This window comes from Pleurodeles waltl, chromosome 10 (genome assembly GCF_031143425.1).
Source record: "Pleurodeles waltl isolate 20211129_DDA chromosome 10, aPleWal1.hap1.20221129, whole genome shotgun sequence".
Taxonomy (NCBI): Eukaryota; Metazoa; Chordata; class Amphibia; order Caudata; family Salamandridae; genus Pleurodeles; species Pleurodeles waltl.
This window is the reverse complement of record NC_090449.1, coordinates 207,615,699-207,635,063: the sequence shown is the minus strand read 5'-3', so window position 1 is coordinate 207,635,063 and position 19,365 is coordinate 207,615,699.

Genomic DNA, 19,365 nt, shown 5'->3' with positions numbered 1-19,365 from the left:
TGTAAAATCTGAGCATAACCATAAGGTCCCCGTAACCTTTGTTTTTTTCAGATCATTTCTATGGTCTTTTAATGGTATTTCCTTACTATGATGTTCCTGTAACCTTTTTTTCAGTGAATTTCGAGGGTTTTTTCAGTATAAAGTAATATTTATTTACCATACATTAATCCAACATATGGTGAGCCATATTGTGCAGCGTATGGTGCCCTTTGGCTGTGTGCGGCATGGGGTTAGCCGCAGGACCTGGCTTGTCGTAAGGCCCTGCAGCCAACTTCCAGCATGCAGCAAACCCCATGCCAAAGGCCGTGCACTGTAGGGGGTGGGCCACAGGGCCTATGGCCTGGACCTGTCACCAACCCTTAAAAGTCAGCCAAAACACGGTCTGCCACATTTCTAAGGAAAGGGGGCAAGTGGCCTTTTTGACCCTGGGTGCCCCATACCCCTGTGCCAACTGCTGGACTTAAGGGGAAGGGGGCATCCAGCCCCCCCTTCCGGGGCTGATTTCAGCCCCAGGAACCCCTTCCCTGGGACTCAGCCATATTGTAAATGGGGTGGAGGGCACATAGTAGGTGTCAGGAAAACTATTGCAACCATTGTTAAGTTCTTTCCTCAGCAAAAACAATTCCCCTTTTCCTTGTACCCACGTTGGTTGCAGCGGTGTCCTCACTCCCGGTGGCTCTTGCGGAGGCTGCCGCAAATCCTTTTGGGGTCAGCGCTCTAGTGTTTCTACCTTAGTCTTGTGCTGAAGCTTCCCTCCAGCTGTTTCTCTCTGGGAGCCCTGCACTTCAACTGTCATCCTGAGGAGAATGAGCAGTGTTCCTGAGGCGCTTCGTTTCATAGACAATTCTTCCAGTTTTGAGTAATTAATCCTTATTCTTGTTATGGTGTGACACCAGCTACTTTTTCCCTTTTGAAGAAGCTGAATTTTTTCCTTCTTCCAACAACTGGCTCTTGGCTTTCTGAGGAGAATTTGTTTTGGCTTAACAGAACTTCAAGCAACTGCAGTAAGGAATCCTTTTGTATGACTTCCAGACTTGCCAATATATATATGTACATATATATTCAAGAACTCTTTGCTTTGCAGACTTGTCAGTCTTAGAGACAAACCTCAGTGCTCTGACTAATTCCTAGAGACTGTGATTGAGAAAACTGCTGGAGAAAAGAAGATATTAAGTTAACATTGTTCTCTTAGCGAGAGGCTAGTCTCTCAAAAGATCCAAGAAAATGTTTAAAAAAAACATTTTGGGCCTGACGGGGTCCCTCTGGAACCCCACCACCAGGCCTAGGGGGTTACTACCCTTCCCCTTATTTATTTTTCTGCCGTTTATTCTTTAGATTCGGCCAAGTCTAATGGTACCATCACTTCCTGGTTGAAGTAGTGGCAGCCAATCACATCTTGTGTTGAGCTATGTCAGATTTGCTGACCCTCCCCGCATCTAGATATACACAAATCTTTGTTCTTTAATATTTACAAACCTTCTGGACGAACTTACACCAAATTACAAATGCACTCTGGACCAAGATCTAGCTTCTTTCTAAACATAGCTACAGCCCGAACCGCTGAAAGACATTACATCAAATTTGGTAGAAAGCTAGATCTTGGTCGACAAAGAGTGCTTTTTGTGGTTTGGTGTAAAACCATTCAGTAGTTCTTGATCAATTAATGCTCAAAAGCTTTGTGTATCTAGAGACGCAGAGCCTTCGTGGATCCCAACAGATCTGGAGGACTCAATCCTAAAAAAAAAGTAAAAATGAAAAAAAGACACAAGGGGGCAGGGTGGGAATACTCTGACTCACTAGGCCTGGGGGTGGGGGTGGGGCCCCAGATGGACCACGCCATGGCCAAAAAATTTTTTTTTTTAAATGTTGCCCCAAATTCATGGAGGATCTGCAAATCTGCAGCAAAATGTAATAAAAAAATGCACCTTCTCCTGTGCTTGTTTTACAAAACCTCCGGGGAAGGCCAGGTCCCAGGTGTGAACCGTTTATTTTAAGGGGAGAGAGCATACATGGCTGTCCTCCCAAGGCCAATTTCGGCCCCTGGGACCCCGTCCCCAGGGTCCAGTGCATTTTTGAGGGAGAAGGGGCACGTGGTCCCCCTTCCAGGGCCAATTTCAGCCACAGGAACCCTGGAGCACAATGCATTTTAAAGGGGGGGGGGCAAATATACCCTGCCCTGGGCTCTTTTCAGCCATGGGGACCCTATCTCTCAGGGCCTTGCAAGTTTTGGAGAGGAAAGGGGACTAGAAGCCCCCTTTTCTGGGTCACTTATGGTCCTGGGACACCATCTTCTGGGGCCCTGGTGTATTTATTAACAGGAGGGTAGGCATGTGCCCCCCCTCCTCAAGCCTCTAAAGACCCCAAGGAGCCCACCCCTGGGGCTACAAAACGAAATTGAAAAGATGAGGGCCACGTGCCCCCTTCCCTAAGCCATTAATGGCCCTGAGAACCATATGCCTCGGACCAGCTCAGATGCTATGCTCTGGGGAGCCCACCTCCAGGACATAGCAGTTTCCCTGCCCACAGAAGTTTGGGCAGGGAAACCTATGTTTGCTATCGCTTGGCAAGAGCATTTTCAAAATCCCCACCAGGAGCAAACACAACGTCTGCTCCCAGTGGGCGGGAGCTTCAAAAACGCTCCAGTCCACTGGGAGCAGAGTTTTGATCTCTTTCCCTGCCCGCACTGAAGCGGGCTGGGAAAGAGGTCAAAAGATTGCTCCCATCACAGAGAGCAGCATTATTAACTGCTCTCTCCGACGGGAGTAATGTTGGCTACCGCTGCATGCAGGGAGCCGGCTGAGGCCTAGGGGGCCTTGGAGCTTCCCCCACAGTCCACAACAAGTCTATGGTGGGGGCCCTAGGTGGTAGGTAGGGCATCCACCTTTTACAGCTGTGGGCACTTGTGGATGGAATCACCAGGGCCAAAATCAGCCTGGGGTGGGGTGGGGTCACTTGTCCCAATTGCCCTAAAACTAACACCAGGCCCTAGGCAAGGGAATTCCTAGGGCAGAAATCAGCAGGCACAAGTTATAGTTCCCTCATGGTACGAGTTATAGTTACTTGAGATGACTATGACTTTAACTAGTGAATTTCAGTGTTTTTTAGAGCTTAAAATTTTACATTGTAACTGAACATTTGACCTAACTATAATGTTAATAATTTAACTTTTGTTTACATATATTAATAAAAGAAAGCAAGAAAGCAAGTCATTGCAACTGTATTTGTTTGTGCAATAAGGTTTGAAAGGTTGTGTCAATACAATTGAATCTATGCCCACTCAGTCTGTACATCTGCCTTGTAAAACGTAAAGTTTGTGACAACTTCCATTTGTAACAAGTGCTCAGTACTTACTTTGGCCAGGGGTCTGTGTATGCCATTAATCACCCAACAAATTCACTGAAATAAACTTTATTAAGAGAAAAGCAGTTTTTTCCACAAAAATCCATGCAGAATTGCTCACAAAGTAATTGAAACGGTATTATAGTGAGCAAAACAACCATGACTTCCAAACACCACTGCGTATGACCTACAGATGACGTTACAGATTACAGTAATAATGGCATCAAAGGAGATATATAACATATCACACCACCATTTTCATCATTAATGGCATCACTGAAAGGGCTCAATATGCCTTTTTTCTAGAATCCCCTGGGAGTTAAGGTTTGGTCATGCCCACTAATTTGGGGGGACAGAAACTGATGTTATTGTGGGATTGAGTGTCTGTTGCTGACCCTGGAAGCAATAGACCAGTGATCTCTGGTACAGTAAATTACCTTTGGGGAGTCATCATTATGTTCTCATCAGGGGACAAATCAGTAACTGTATATTTTAACTTTCGATACCTTAAATACAAAAAGTAGGTACTTTTCTCTGCAATGACGTAGCACAGCTCTTGATACAGCCCTACACCTGGCAATTTCGGTGGCTTTAACATTTTGCTTCAGTACCATAACATTTCTTCAAATAATGGTTTCTGGATTAATCTCAATGTCATTTACAGCAATTTGTTTTTGTTCTGAGTAAATTCCTTCCAATTAAAAAAAATACATATATATATACAGTTTGCGCCATGCAAAGCGGTCATCGCGATGCACATTCCCATTTTGCGAGTCGGTACCAACTAGCAAAATGGGAATGCGACTCGCAAATAGGAAGGGGTGTTCCCTTAGTATTTGCGGCTCGCATCGTGTTGCAGAATTGCTTTGTGACCGTGAAAGCGGTCGCAAAGCAATATGCAGTTATCACCCACTTGAAGTGGGTGCTAACTCATTCACAAAAGGAAAGGGCTCCCCATGGGACCCTTTCCCCTTTTTGAATGTCGCACAAAATGTTTTTTCAGAGCAGGCAGTGGTCCAATGGACCACTGCCTACTCTGAAAAAACGAAACCAAATGGTTTAATTTTTTATTTTGTATTGCAACTCGTTTTCCTTTAAGGAAAATGGGCTGCAATACAAAAAAAAAAACTGCTTTATTGAAAAAACAGTCACAGACATGGAGGTCTGCTGTCTCCAGCAGGCCACCATCCCTGTGAGTGCAGGGAATCGCAAGGGGGTCGCAAATTGCGACCCCCTTGTGATTCGCAGAAGGTGTCTGAGACACCATTCTGCATATGATTTTGTGACTCGGAAATTGCGAGTTGCACCGACTCACAATTTCTGATTCGCAAATTCAAAACTACCTACATCTGGCCCCTAATCCAAAAAGTAATGCAAGGCAGTGCATAGTGCTGCCTTGCGTTACATTCAGTCGAGGACGTAAATTTGACATAAATAAATATTTATTAAAGTCAGTAAACATGGGTTTGCACCAAAATGGTTTGCCTACCTAAGGCTGACGTAACGGGGAGAAATAGCTGTATATCCTTGTCACTTCTTCTTTGCATGTGTGCTGTATTCTGCAACACTCATACAAAGAGGAATAAGCCTCTAGAATAGTTTTTTTTGCAGGAATGTGTTTCTTTCTGTATAAAAACTATTCTGACCACACCACAGACAGCCTTGCATGGTGGCACAAGGCTGCCTACTTTGGCAGTATGCAGTCAGAAGTGGGGCAGCGGCACAAGAAGCAACACAGTTTCCATTGCAGCTTTGCTTTGTGTCCAAGTTTAGTAAATCTGTCTCTCACTTTTTTCTGTTAGTCAATTTAGAATATGTTACTTGACTGATATCCTTTACCTTCAGCTTTATAGTACTCCTGGACAGCTGAATAATTAGTTAAATACTTAAGGTTCTCCCTGGTTTCATTAGAATGAATTATAACTAGAACGAAGTCCCTCAATTAGATTGTGAGAATTAGGCAATGTCATACTATATCAACTATGATGTTTTAATCGCATTTTCATCCAGCAAAGTCTGAAAAGCTAATCTCTGAAGGGTATGTGTCTAGCACTGTTAGGCTATCAGAAGACAATTAGTTTAGACATGCAGCATAAAACATAGTGCAATAATATTTCTCAGTAGAAAAACAATGTACACTCTTGTACAACCCTTCCCCTGAAAAGGATTTTAATTTCCTAAATGAGTAATAGTATTAAGACAGAGAGCTTTTCAGGTTACTGTAGAGACCATAAAACTAATATATATGCATATTGTATTGTATTGTAGTATTTATAGAGCGCATTCCGGCCGTAGCATATTGATTACTTTATTTGATATTACATGTTTATTTTCTGTAATCAACATGGCAACAATGCTTTCGTTTAATAAAAAGGAAGACTTTATTTAAACAGTAAGTGAAGTATTGGACTATGTTGAAAATAAGAGAAAAGTAATATCTGAGCTATATCTAAGCATTCCAATTTCAATTAGTGCGTATTGATAGCTCTGCCTTGATTGCAAAACAACCTCTGAGCAAATCACTCTGTATAGTTAATTCATCAAACTATTTAATAAAGCTGAACATTCTAATTGCAATTAGTACCATTGTCTGCTGCACCTTAAAGAGAATAGGTGTACCATTCTGCCAGTAGCTTCAACAATGACGTATGTAAAATATATTTTTTAAGAATGAATAGTATTTTATCTGAAATGTTGTGTTCGTAACTACATTATTACTTACACTACGTGTTTTTTTTTAGCAGGGTACATAGTGGTACCAAATAATACCAACAGACCTGCAGTCACTGAAAGCCCACCCAAAAAAGGCTAAGCCTCATCCTTTGCATAATTATATTGTTTTCTATTGTAGGACCCCATAGAGAGTGCTACAGTTTTGGGGGGAATTTGTGGCGCAAAGAAGTTCTTATCTTAAACTGAATTACCTTATTTTTTTAAACATTTCTGATTCCTATTACTTAAACATCATAACAAGAAATTTCTACAACAATTTATTAACAATATATTCAGGGAAAAATATTCTACAATCCGATATGGCTATATCAGTGCAAAAAACAAAAATGACAACACAAGTACTAAGAACCTATTTGATGCAATCCATTAAAATCAATTGCCTAATCCATTGATTGGCGTCCTAATCTTCCTTGTTAATCGGCAACAGACAAACGGATGAGGCAAACGTGTTTTTCTGTATCACAGCATGACAAACCGCTTCTTCAGGGCAGGAGAATCAATAACTGGATGTGTTCTCATTCTAGGTACCCAGATCCTCAAAGTTAGGAAACGCTTGCACTAACATTAACAATACAGCAGTACTCCGAAGGAGTTTTCAAGCAGTAATCTAGGACCAGATTTTTTTTTTTAATCCATCACCATAATAATGGCACATTCATGATGCTTCTTTTTATCCAATTGATGATCACTTATGAGGATTGCGTTTTAACCGCCCTGTATGACTTCACACTATTGCACAGTCATATCAAAAATGTTGTAGTACTTTAGCAGAGACTGTTTTGGGATGAAATATATCAAGAAACTATTACTGGGCTTCAACCATAGGCACTGACGTCATTTGCCTCTCATGTCCCAGTGTCAGTCCAACTATGACTCTGCAAACTAGGCACTTGCTTCTCAATCGAAGTGATAGTGGCCAGTCACAGCCTTCTCAAGTGAATTATGTTGTTATACATATACATACTGTATATGTCTAAAATTTCAATAGTAGCATGAATAAAGCCTCAGATGCAGTCTAACCCCTCAAGTATGCTCAATGCTCTAAGTATCATATAATCCGTAAGGCTGCCAGAGTGCCTGGCTCCAAGATGGCCACAATTTGTGAGGCTCTTTGGGCCAGCACTTTCATCTGACATATTCAGGGTTGCATCCTTAAAAAGCTGAGGCATCACGGACCCCCTGCATCACCACTGGCACTATTATATCGGATTTGGCTTCCTGCGGCCTGAGAACAGCAAAACTATGCCCTGCAGAAAGGCACTCAAGCGGGCCCGGCTGAATTTAACACTGGGTCACCTGCGATTCTTATTGCCCAACCGTGGCCACCGGCTGGGACCTTGTCCACAAATCCAGCGCAAATCAGGCTTGGCCTCTGGTGGCCTGCAGGACTGCACTGGGGTGGGGAAGCACTCAAGTGGGCAGCTGGGTGCAGCATGTCAGCACTTGGTCTGCTGGCTGCCCCACAGCTGGGACTCTGCCCGCACATCTGATTCAAGCCCCACACACAATGGACACCAAAGGGATGCTCTGTGAGTGGGCTGACTCTGCACTGGTGAAATAGCACTGGAGCATCCGACCCTGGAACTACCTGGTATGCAGCTGTGAAGCCTGCGTAGGGCTTACTTGTGCATTTCAGAGCCAGGGACCAGCCTAGAGATGGGGGCCCGCCACCACAGCTCCCTGTCTGTGGGTCCTGAAAAATGGCCCAACTAAGAGTAGGAAACCCTTCCGCAGCACAAGACATCAGACATTTGCCTCAAGGATCCTGGATGCTACGGGGGCCTCCTTGCTGCAGTGTCGGCTATGATAACTGGCTCTTAATGCTACCCTGAATGAAAGTGTGACAAATGCCACTGGACACTGATCATCGTGGCCACCCCTGGCTATAATTGATGTGCCCAAGGAAGGTGGTAACCTGCCAGAAGTCACTGTGAGTGTGGCTAGAGTGGAAAACCCAGGAGGTCCCCCAACATATACCACACCAACAGGGTCTGTCCAGCAGTCACTGGCCTCTCCTATGATTTCCACTTATTTGACCCTTTGTGGGCACCCAGACCTGCTGACTCCTGAAGCTGCAGGTGTTGGAGTACTTGATTGAGAGACACTCTCCCAGATCGGCAGGTCAACCATCTAGTGCAAATCCCCTACTGCCTGTTTACTGTTTTGGGGCTACCCTTCCAACTGTTTGTGGCCCATTTGATATCTACACCACGTAACAATAGCATTGTTCACAATAGGTAAATCTGAAGCATGGCAAGTCAAACTGCACTTTGAGGCTATGAAAGCAAGCACAGCACAATCCACTGATAGAACATCCATCTCACCAGGCTCATCTACCAGATGAAGTAGACATGTGCACGCTGATGCTTCATATATAAAAAAGCCTCACCTCAATAGACTCTAAGACAAATACAATCACTACTAGAGTGGACTAGCTGACAAAATGACCTCGATCAAAAAGAAAAGTGCATTAAAACAGCGGAACGCTGTATTTCTCAAATAGAGGATGACACATCCAGCTACAAGGAAAGGCAACTGGACATGAGTAAGGTACTCAATGTCATAAGAGCAAAAAAATTAGAACTTGGAAGCTAGGTTGCGATGCATCAACTTACACGTAGTAGGCCTCCTTGAGTCAACACATACTGCCAACATGACCCACTATGTAGAATTTCTCCTAAAAATCTGCTGGATGCCAATTAGCTAGACTTTTCCTCTAGAGACATGTATGGCCCTAGGGTTTCCCGAGAAAAAAGTGAGCTGATGCCAGAGGGGGTCAGCGATTTCTAACTTTCAAGATTTCACCCTGGTGTTGCAGGCAGCTTGCTGCAAATACTTAGGCCCTCATTTATACTTATTTTGCATCGCATTACCATCATTTATTGACGTAAAAGCGGCGCAAACTTACAAAATACATTTGCATTTTGTAAGTTTGTGCTGCTTTTGCGTAAAAAAATGACTGTAATGCAGCGCAAAAAAAGAATAAATCAGGGCCTTACCTGTGAAACGGAAGCTGCAACAAATTAGGGTGCAATATGTGATGATATACCCAGCATGCATGAAGATCAGGTACAGAGAGAAGGTACACCTCAGAAAGCTGAATCATTCATGAAATGACTCACCAAAGATTCCAATGGGCCAATGTGCAACAAATCGTAGACATCAGAGAAGGGGGCGAGAGACATAAAATAACAAAATCATGTCTGCTGCGTCTGATGTCTGGAGGCCATGTAAAGTTAACATCCGGATCAACACTAGTCCATTAAACATCTGAACTCCAGAGACCTGATGCTGAGGGACAGGCACTCCTACCATTTGGATGATACCCATTCTTTCTACTTCCTACACACAAACCAGCAGGTAACCCTACAATGACGGTGTTGATAGGCCAGCCCCTTGGGCTCCCCAAAGGGTGATCCTGAACTAGAGTACAGTAAGACTGGTCATGCTGAATGTTATACATGGGGCACAAAGCAGATGTTTAAATGTTTTGATTTGGGTATTTTCATCGGCAGGTTGGGATGGCTGGTGGGGGAAGGGGAGTTTTATACAACTACCGCCGTGCTGACGGATTACTGCACTCTTGCATGGCTCACACAAGCTCTAATGGAAGCGCAATACCATACTGATTCAGTGAGCACAAAGACTGGAGGCCCACTGGGTTAAGTCTACTGTCATCACACAGCCTAGCTGAACGACCCGCCTTAGCATTACTCTCTCCATCTGCTTATGTGGAATGTAAGAGGCCTTAATAACCCTTGTAAGACATAACAGATATTGGGGTATCTCAATCATCACGAAATAGACATCGCTCTCACACAAGAGACGCACATTCCAACACATTCACAATGTCATCTAATATCGAAATGAACAGCCATTTTTCTTTTTCCAACTATTCATCATACATTTGTCAGACAGACATCCTTGTGTGTAGAATACTGTCCTGCTGCTCAAAGTGGTCATACTATCCAATTTACATTACTTGCTCAATAGCATCCCCTTAATGTTAACTTAACACTTCTTCAGGATTCTCAAATCACATTTGATAGCACTAGCCTGGGCGGACCCACAAAAATGAATACAATGGGAAACACTGACACTTCCACATGAAAGTGGTTGCTTGCAGCCCCTGACTTTGAGCTCCTCTAGCTATGCGCAGTGGCACACTGCATATTTCTACTACAATTCTTCTCTGTACATGGTGCACATAGTGATAGAACTTGATAGCACATATCCCACCACACTAGAGGTACTCTTGACCATACACAATGTGTAAATGAACAAAAATAGACACAGTAATCAACCTACAACTAGCTTGGATAAAGATCCAGAAATAACTATGTTCCCTGGTTCTTTAGTCACCTAAACAATCACTAATCCAATTCCCTGTAATATCACTCACATGCTACAAAACACTTTACCAGCAGGTGCAAAAGTGATGAATAGTGGCCTCTGGGTGACCTGTCCCCTGGAAATCAATTTATTAACTGCCCAACTGAAGGAAATGGCACCACCTCCGTTCCCACTGGACATTTTTTTATTTTATTGAATATGTGGCATGTAGGTAAAGCCAGTATCTACTACACTACTGATATTCCTGGCCACCCCAATGCATCTGGTGACTAATCTATACTATTCCATTCTACAGTAATCCTACCACCCATACCAAGAGTAAGGGCATAATGGGACCCCAATGTGGAAGCTCCAATATTTCAGGCGTGTCTTAGCCAGGTGATTGCCACCTGATATAATTGATATAAGTCAATAAGGACACTCAATGAATGACCACACACCAATAATGCACACAGATTATGGTTAATAGAATGACCAGTGAAATATATATATATATATATATGTATATATTTTTGGCACACCAACAGAGTAGAATGAAAATAGCAATAACAATATCTATTTTTATGTATGCAAAGAGTTTACCAATATAGTAATCCAAATACAGAGTAATCCAAATATAGCTTTACTATACGAAACTACATCAATCGGCTGCCTATGAAATGTATATTCAGCTACTGCATCACATTCACATTGAGACATTTAAGGAAATAAGATATAAATGAGCAGAATACAATAGATTACAGACATAGGGGGTGATTCTGATTCTGGCGGGCGGCGGAGGGCGCCCGCCAGAATTCCGTCCCCATTATACCGCTCCGCGGTCAGAAGACCGCGGAGGGTATTATGAGTTTTTCCCTGGGCTGGCGGGCGGTCTCCAAAAGACCGCCCGCCAGCCCAGGGAAAAACTCCCTTCCCACGAGGATGCCGGCTCGTAATCGAGCCGGCGGAGTGGGAAGGTGCGACGGGTGCAGTGGCACCCGTCGCGTATTTCAGTGTCTGCAAGGCAGACACTGAAATACTTTGCGGGGCCCTCTTACGGGGGCCCCTGCCGTGCCCATTGACATGGGCACGGCAGGGGCCCCGCGACCCCCCCTACCGCCATCCTGTTCATGGCGGCTTTCCCGCCATGAACAGGATGGCGGTAGGGGGGGTCAGAATCCTCATGGCGGCGGAGCGCGCTCCGCCGCCATGAAGGATTCCCCCGAGCAGCGGTAAGTCGGCGGGAGCCCGCCGACTTGCCGCTTCTGAGCGCGGCTGAACCGCCGCGGTCAGAATGCTCGTGGGAGCACCGCCAGCCTATTGGCGGTGCTCCCGTGGTCGGTGGCCCTGGCGGCCACCGGCCGCCAGGGTCAGAATGACCCCCATAGTGCTAGTATGTTGATCAATCAGAATAAAGCAGAGAAACAAAGGCCTTTCATCCTTGGGTGGAACTTAACTTTATCCACAATGCTGGGAAGCCCTCTCCTGCTCACTCGAACCTCCCTCCCCCTCGAGCGTCGCAGTGTAAGAACAGCACAGCCAGGGAGGCAGCGATGTGGGCGATGGCAGATTGCACAACTCCATCTGCGAGCTTCAATTCCCCCACCCGTGCTTCGGTGCTTAAATAACCTGAAGCTTGGACTCTGTTCTTTTCTCGCACTTTCTTGCTATGTTATCAGTACACGCCCCTTGGCTGCCCTGTTCACTAGTAATTATTTTCTGGCCTTTTCTTTAACTCTCTTTCTCAGGGTTAGAGCAACTTTCGCTTGCCTCTCTCTCACACTTCCTGCTTCTTGCACATGCAGACTGCAGATAATTTTATCTATGGAATGTTGGAAAACAAGATTGAAAGCGACATCGTGAACTTTCCACGTACGGTTCAGGTCTCTGCATGTAGAACGCTCATCTACACTGCTCAGACTAATTAACCCTTTACGTCACAATGTCTTCCGCACTTTTCCCTACACTGATCAAGGCGGAATGGGCGTACTACTGTGGATAAATAGGGGAACTCTATCCAGAAGGCAGACCACACTAGATCCAAATCAGATACCTCCATAGGACTTACCATCCCACCCCAAAAAACTATTGTCACTCAAACTGAGAGATCACTTCCGCCGTGTCCAATGCGGTGTGGCAAAAGCAAACTTTCTACACCTTGCATGGGGCTGCCAGAGGGTAGTCCAATACTGGAATGAAGTGGCCAGGGAAATATCAGATATGATTGCAGGAGACATTGAGCTGACACTAAAGATTTCACCACTGGGATGCACAAAAGGGCTGCCACATGTTGTTAGATGCTTCACGTCAATGGCATTCCTGCTGGCCAAAAGTTGAGTGTCCTGCGTGGTGGGGCACCCATGCACCAAGAATGCAGAACTGCCTGCATGACCTGTCATATTGTAATGACACATTGCCACAAGAACATTGTGGGCCCCTATGCAGGCAAAGCTGCTAAGTCATGATATTGAGCAGGACTAGAAAGTCACAATGGTCAACAGGGGTAGGAACTAATATACAATATGACTGGCGGTTCTGTAACCTGGGCCTATAAGGGATATGATGCTGATGGAGAACATGACTGTGAGCCCAGAGAACGTGATCAGCCTTGTGTGCCACTGATCTTCTTGTGATTGGGAGAGATAACCCCACTCTTGGACAAGCTGAGAAAACACCATTTATTAGGGGTAGTTGCTTGTACTTATCCATGTTAAGGGGACAAGCAACCAAGGTGGCTAAATCAATAGCCCCCTCAGAGACTAACACAGCCTCTGTGGTCTCCCTAATCAGACCAACCCCAACTAAGTTACCAAAAGTGAGCCCAGCTACTCCCTTGGATTGGCTATTAGTAGGTTTGCTCCCACCACCACTTCTATTAGTAGGGACACTAGGTGTAGCAGTAGGGGTTGTAGTGGTAGGAGGCTTGGTGCTTTTCTTTGGACAACTGGGATCTGTTGTCCAATGGCCTTTTATTTTACATAAATAGCACCATGGTTTCTTTTCTTTGTTTTGATTAGAAGAGGATTTGGGCCCACCACCCCCACCAGAGTGTTTTTGTGGGCCTGATGAAGACTCATTTTTAGATTTGTCCCCACCCTTGTCAGAAGACTTACCATCCTTCTTCTTGTTGCCATCTTTGTCACCCCCTGTATGATGTATGAACTTTTCTGTTCACCCTTGTTCTGACCCATTTGTCTGCCTTCTTTCCCAATTCTTGGGGAGAGGTCAGATCAGAGTCCACCAAGTACTGGTGCAACAAATCAGACACACAATTATTAAGAATATGCTCTCTCAGGATCAAGTTATACAGGCTGTCATAATCAGTAACTTTACTGCCATGTAACCACCCCTCCAAATACTTACTGTGCGCTAAATGTATCATTATGCTATGCTGTGGTGTTATGATTGTTTTGATTGTTTTAGCTTGTTTAAGCTGTTTGATTGCAAAATGCCAATAACGAAAAAATATTATATCCCAATTCAAAAGTAGTCTCTGGTTTGTCGCCCTAGTGTGTGTCCAAGAAGCCTACTGCTTAAGCCAGCAGCCAGCTGGCAGTCTTTCTATCATTTGTGGAAAAGAGCACACATTTACGGTCAGCCGCGGACTTCTCCTGCTGCACCTAGGTTGCCCTAGAGGGCAGGAAAAGGAGCTGACATTAGACATCATCGAAGTAGAAGTGCTAGGTTACCTAGAGTAGAGGTGGCCCCACTGGGTAAACCTCATTACAGCCACACTCCTACGCATCTAGGCTTTCACTCAGACTCCACTTCAGGGTGCTAAGTCACACTGTAGTGGTGAAAGGGAGCCATGCTAGACTCCAGACCACAGCCAGCATAGGATGAGTTGGGATTGCAATTCACTGGGTCACAGTTGCAAAGGAAGATCTGTGGTCACATTTCATTGGGTCACAGTGGCACAGGATGAGCTGTATTGACACTTATTTAGGTCAAGGTTCAGCTGTGGTTGCAGTTCTTGACATAGCAGCACTGAGCCGCTGTATTTCACTGGTTCCTGCCTGGAACACTTACCAGGAGAGCTTGATGTCTACTGACATCTGAGGCATGCAGATCATTCTCCCCTAACCTCCTTTCTCTGGCAGATCCCACCAGCACTTGGGCCTCTATGATTCTGGTTCTTCCAGGACAGTCATATCTCCTCCATAATAGGCTAGCTGCTTCTGTCTCACCACTGACAGACTTTCTTATAGGCATCTCAGGTTAGATGAACAGCTTATACTAGCTAGACAGGACTACAGGTGAAGTCACCACACTTATGGGAAGTTAGTTGTTAAGTAGGCATCAGCTCAGGTTGCACACCAATACTCTAAGTACTACAGAGGCCATCCCCTCCCTTGCTAATAGAGAACTTGGGACTGGAACAACAAGTGATTCAGATTGCTACACTTTTATATCATAGAGAAGATAAGAGATGACAAACCACTGTCTGCACTTTCAGAACCATTTTGAGGAAATTCTCCTTTCAAGTGTCCTCTTCAGGCTGCTTTTCAGACACTCTCCTTAGGTAGGGTGATCCTCCTTATAGCAGAGCAGTTTCTAGACTGGATTACCAACAAGAAAGTTACAAAAACTATGGCTGTCATTAGCCACACTGAAACGTGATCAGGGGACAGTCAAGAGGCTGGCATCAACTAAGGGGTCCCTTTCACCATGAACAACAGAGACTGCAGTTTGACTATTCATCCCCAAATGACAGTACTACAGCAAGACTAAGCAGCAGTTCCTCTCAGCAAAATACATCACCGAATTTCTAAAATAGTAATGTCTGCTGTCACTCCACTTCAGTCTATAGGCCTCTCCTTACAGCTTCTGGAATGTCACCAATCCACTTTCACTGTCTGTAAAAGCAATGTCTCCTCCATTTTGTGCACAAGGTCAGGCCAAAGCATTCCAACGTGGATCTCAAAAGCCTCCACTACCCTGATTCACTCAAACACACAACACATTTATCATGCATGCCACACATTCACTCACAACATACGCCTGTGATGTTAATATTATCATTGCCTTTAGGGCATATAATTAGAAATTTACACAAGTGGGCCAGTAGTCCTCCTCCACTCAACTGACACAGATAAAAAGGTCTAGTCACAACTATGGATACACAGAACATGGTGTGATGTCACCAAAGCTTTATATGTAAGTCGATCACAGGGAGAGTAGTTCGCTGTCAATTAAAAGAGGGCACTCCTGTATTTTCGATCCAGGTCCAGTCTGGGTCCTGGATCCCACTCATGTCAATGGACAGGCCTAAGCTTCTGATAAACACTGGATACGAGGGCCAAATCAAACGCTAGGCTAACTTATACACACCATTGGGCACTCATTGTGGGGGAGCACAATTGTACACCATGCATGGTACATTCCCTTCATAACACTCGTCCATCTTGTGATTGCCAGTACTCAGATTTTGTGCTCTGCAGCACACAAGTTTTGTATTCCATACAATACACCACAAAGAGACAAAGGTGGGTATAAACAAGTGGACATGAATTATATTTCTCATAGCCCCTATCCAGGAATATTTTCCAGTGTTTTTCTGTTGTGACAGACTGGTGATCTTGATATACTCTTTCTAGTGCTTCGAATTCTAATGTCTTGTGATCAGTATGGTTCCAAAGGAGTATAGACAGTCCTTTGCTCAAATAAGGGTCACAATGTTTGCAGGTAACGATCTTTGCATTTAATGTGTTAGCTCAGGTAGGATGCATGAAAAGTTCATGAGCTATGGAGTCCTTAATGTCTTTTTCTCCTTCAATAGTCCCTCCAGTACAAATCACTTCCCCCTTATTCTGTAGCAGAGACCAAGGATTCCTATAGGAGTTAAAATTAGAAATCATAATTTTTTCCACTCCTCCCCTTTTTACCGTCCTTAACATAGATTTGCATGAAGTCTGACATGCCAAAACAAATTCAGTTTTGCTATTGGACGGGAAAGGTTTGTGAAGATTTATCATAAGGAGCTAACGTTAGAAGCAAAGCAGAAATCGTCCTTTCATTCAAACGTCAGGCAATATTTATGTGTATATATTTTTGTCTCTCACACATACACAAACAAACACACACACAAACAAAAACATATATATAATATGGTCTACTCCCACATGACAAACATAGGACTATTTTACACATGTTCTCCATAATGCATATTTTATATTGCAAGCTTATTTTTGGGTAGTTAACTTGAAGAAGCTGCGTTTTTTTAAAATGCAGCTAACATGGGCAGTGATTGGATTTAGAAAGTTTAGATTTTGTTTACGTTTCATGAATAATTTTTGATAAACCAATAATGAGGACCAGTGGACTTAGGCAATTTTGTGCCTGCATAATTATGAATTGCCACATAACTTTCCAGCTCAAATGGATGAAAATAATACTGCCAAGAAATGCTTAATCCTCATAGCTCTGGCAATGGTAAAGCACTACAGAGGAGTTTTGGGGCAGTCATTACGCTTCCGAAACCCATATTTCATAGAAGGTTGTGAAATATTTTTCACATTTACCAATTCCCTGTAAAATGTGGGTTTTCTTACCACTGCATTTTTTGTAATAAAACACTCAAAAATATTATGGCCCTCATTACAACCCTGCCGGTAAATCCCGCTTACCTGCGTGACGACGGCCACCAACATACCGTGACCGCGGCAGTATTCCGCCTCGGGTATTATGACCCACACAGAGAATACCGCAACAATACAGACACCAAAACAAGTCCGCCACACCAAAGGTCAGTGATAAACTGGCGATAGCAAAACCCACACCGTCACGCCAACAGGAATACGCCCACAGTATCATGACCCACGAATAAACATGGCGGTCTTTCAACCGCGGTAAACCATTGACGGTACACACCGCTGCGCTCAAAATACAAACACACTTACAAAACCACACTACATTGAACAATTCAAAATACACACACCTGACACACATACACACACCACACCCACACACTCACAACACTATAAAACACCCACCCACACTACCCACTAGCCCATACAATGAAAAAAATAGACCAAGCACAGACAAGCAAAGAGCACACACCCAATCAGAGGCACATAACACCATCAGCCATACACCATCCACACACATCACAGTATACACCCCAATACATCACCCCACACATCACCTCACACATATCTCTCACACCACATCCATGGCACCCCAAAGACACCCCAGGTTTTCTGAGGAGGAGCTAAGGGTCATGGTGGAGGAAATCATCCGGGTAGAGCCACAGCTATTCGGATCACAGGTGCCACAGACATCCATTGCTAGGAAGATGGAGCTATGGTGGAGAATCGTGGACAGGGTCAACGCCGTGGGACAGCATCCAAGAACCGGGGATGACATCAGGAAGAGGTGGAACAACCTACGGGGAAGGTGCATTCTGTGGTTTCAAGACACCAGATTGCTGTACAGAGGACTGGCAGTGGACCCCCACCTCCTCCCCCACAACTAACAACATGGGAGGAGCAAGTCTTGGTGATCATGCATCCTGAGGGCCTCGCAGGAGTAGCAGGAGGACTGGACTCTGGTAAGTCGAAACTTTACCATTATATCCCCCACCCCACCTGCATGCCATCACATACCCCCACCCTCACTCCCATCACTCCATCACCTCACATACACCCCACCATCACAACCCACCCCAATACCAAGCCCAGCATGCAACAACAATGCATGGACACCCATCACAGCCCTGCATGGACATCCATCACCACAGCTTGCCCAGTAGAGAGCTTCGCCCAGCCCACACAATCAGCACTTACACAAGTCCAAGGCGACAAGAAAAGCACAATTATACAGGGAAACACACCCATTGCACAAGATGGCACACATAGATACACTAACAATGCTTTTGCATCCCAACAGGACCCCTACACAACGTCACCAGAGAGGAGGTGCCACCAACAACCAGCTCCCCCAGAAGAGGCACACAGTGATGACAGCAGCTCTGCACGCCTGGATCACAATGACCAACCTGGTCCATCAGGGACCTCTGGACAGTCGGTTCCCCTGCCAAAGTCCAAACCCACCACAGAGCCTCCCCCCTCAGGAAACACCAGCACAGCACCCACCCAGCAGGCCCATACCTCAGTCCCCAGGACACGTCAATCAGCAGTGTGTCCACCACTAAGGGACCCCAGGCAACCTCACAAACACAGGACGATCAGGGACCTGGGGTCAGTGGCAGTGGGCACACGGTTCAGGGGACAGAGGCACAGGACAACAGTGAAGCTGGGAGGACTGCTGTGCGACAGGGGGAGGACAGGCCCAGGGAACCGACCCTCCACAAGGCACTCTGAAACATCATGGGAACATACCACCATTCCCAGGAGACCATGGGCATGGTACTGGCCAAGTTACAGGAGACCCAGCGGCTGCAGGAAGGACAGTACCTGGAGATCAGGGAGGACCTCACAAAAATCTACGCCATCCTGGTCACCATTGCAGGGGTACTGGCTGACATGGGCAAGACCATGAGCGAGGCAGTGGCACAACAAAGGACCCCTGACACTAGCCAAACAGAGGAACAGCCTTCCACCTCTGCCGGCGCTAGTGGACAGGAGGCCCTGCCACAGGACCAACAGACCACCAGCACCCCACCCCCTGCAGAAGGAGAACCACCCCGCAAACGGTCCCTGCGATCCAGGCAGAAGACAGAGAACATTGCCAAGACCCCTGCCAGGAAATAGGACTCTCCTGATTGTCACCCTTCTGTCCCACTCTGTCACCCTGTCCGCCTTGAACTGCCATTACTCCCCTTCCTATGCCCCATTGGACAATGCACCTGTGATACCAAGAGACTGGATTCTACCCTGGACCTTCCTCCACCATCACCCCAGCCTCTTGCACTTACCCCATACTATTTGGCACAAAAAATAAACACCATTGAAATATAAACCATTCTGGAGTCAGTGTAATGATTGGAAAGATGTATTCTTA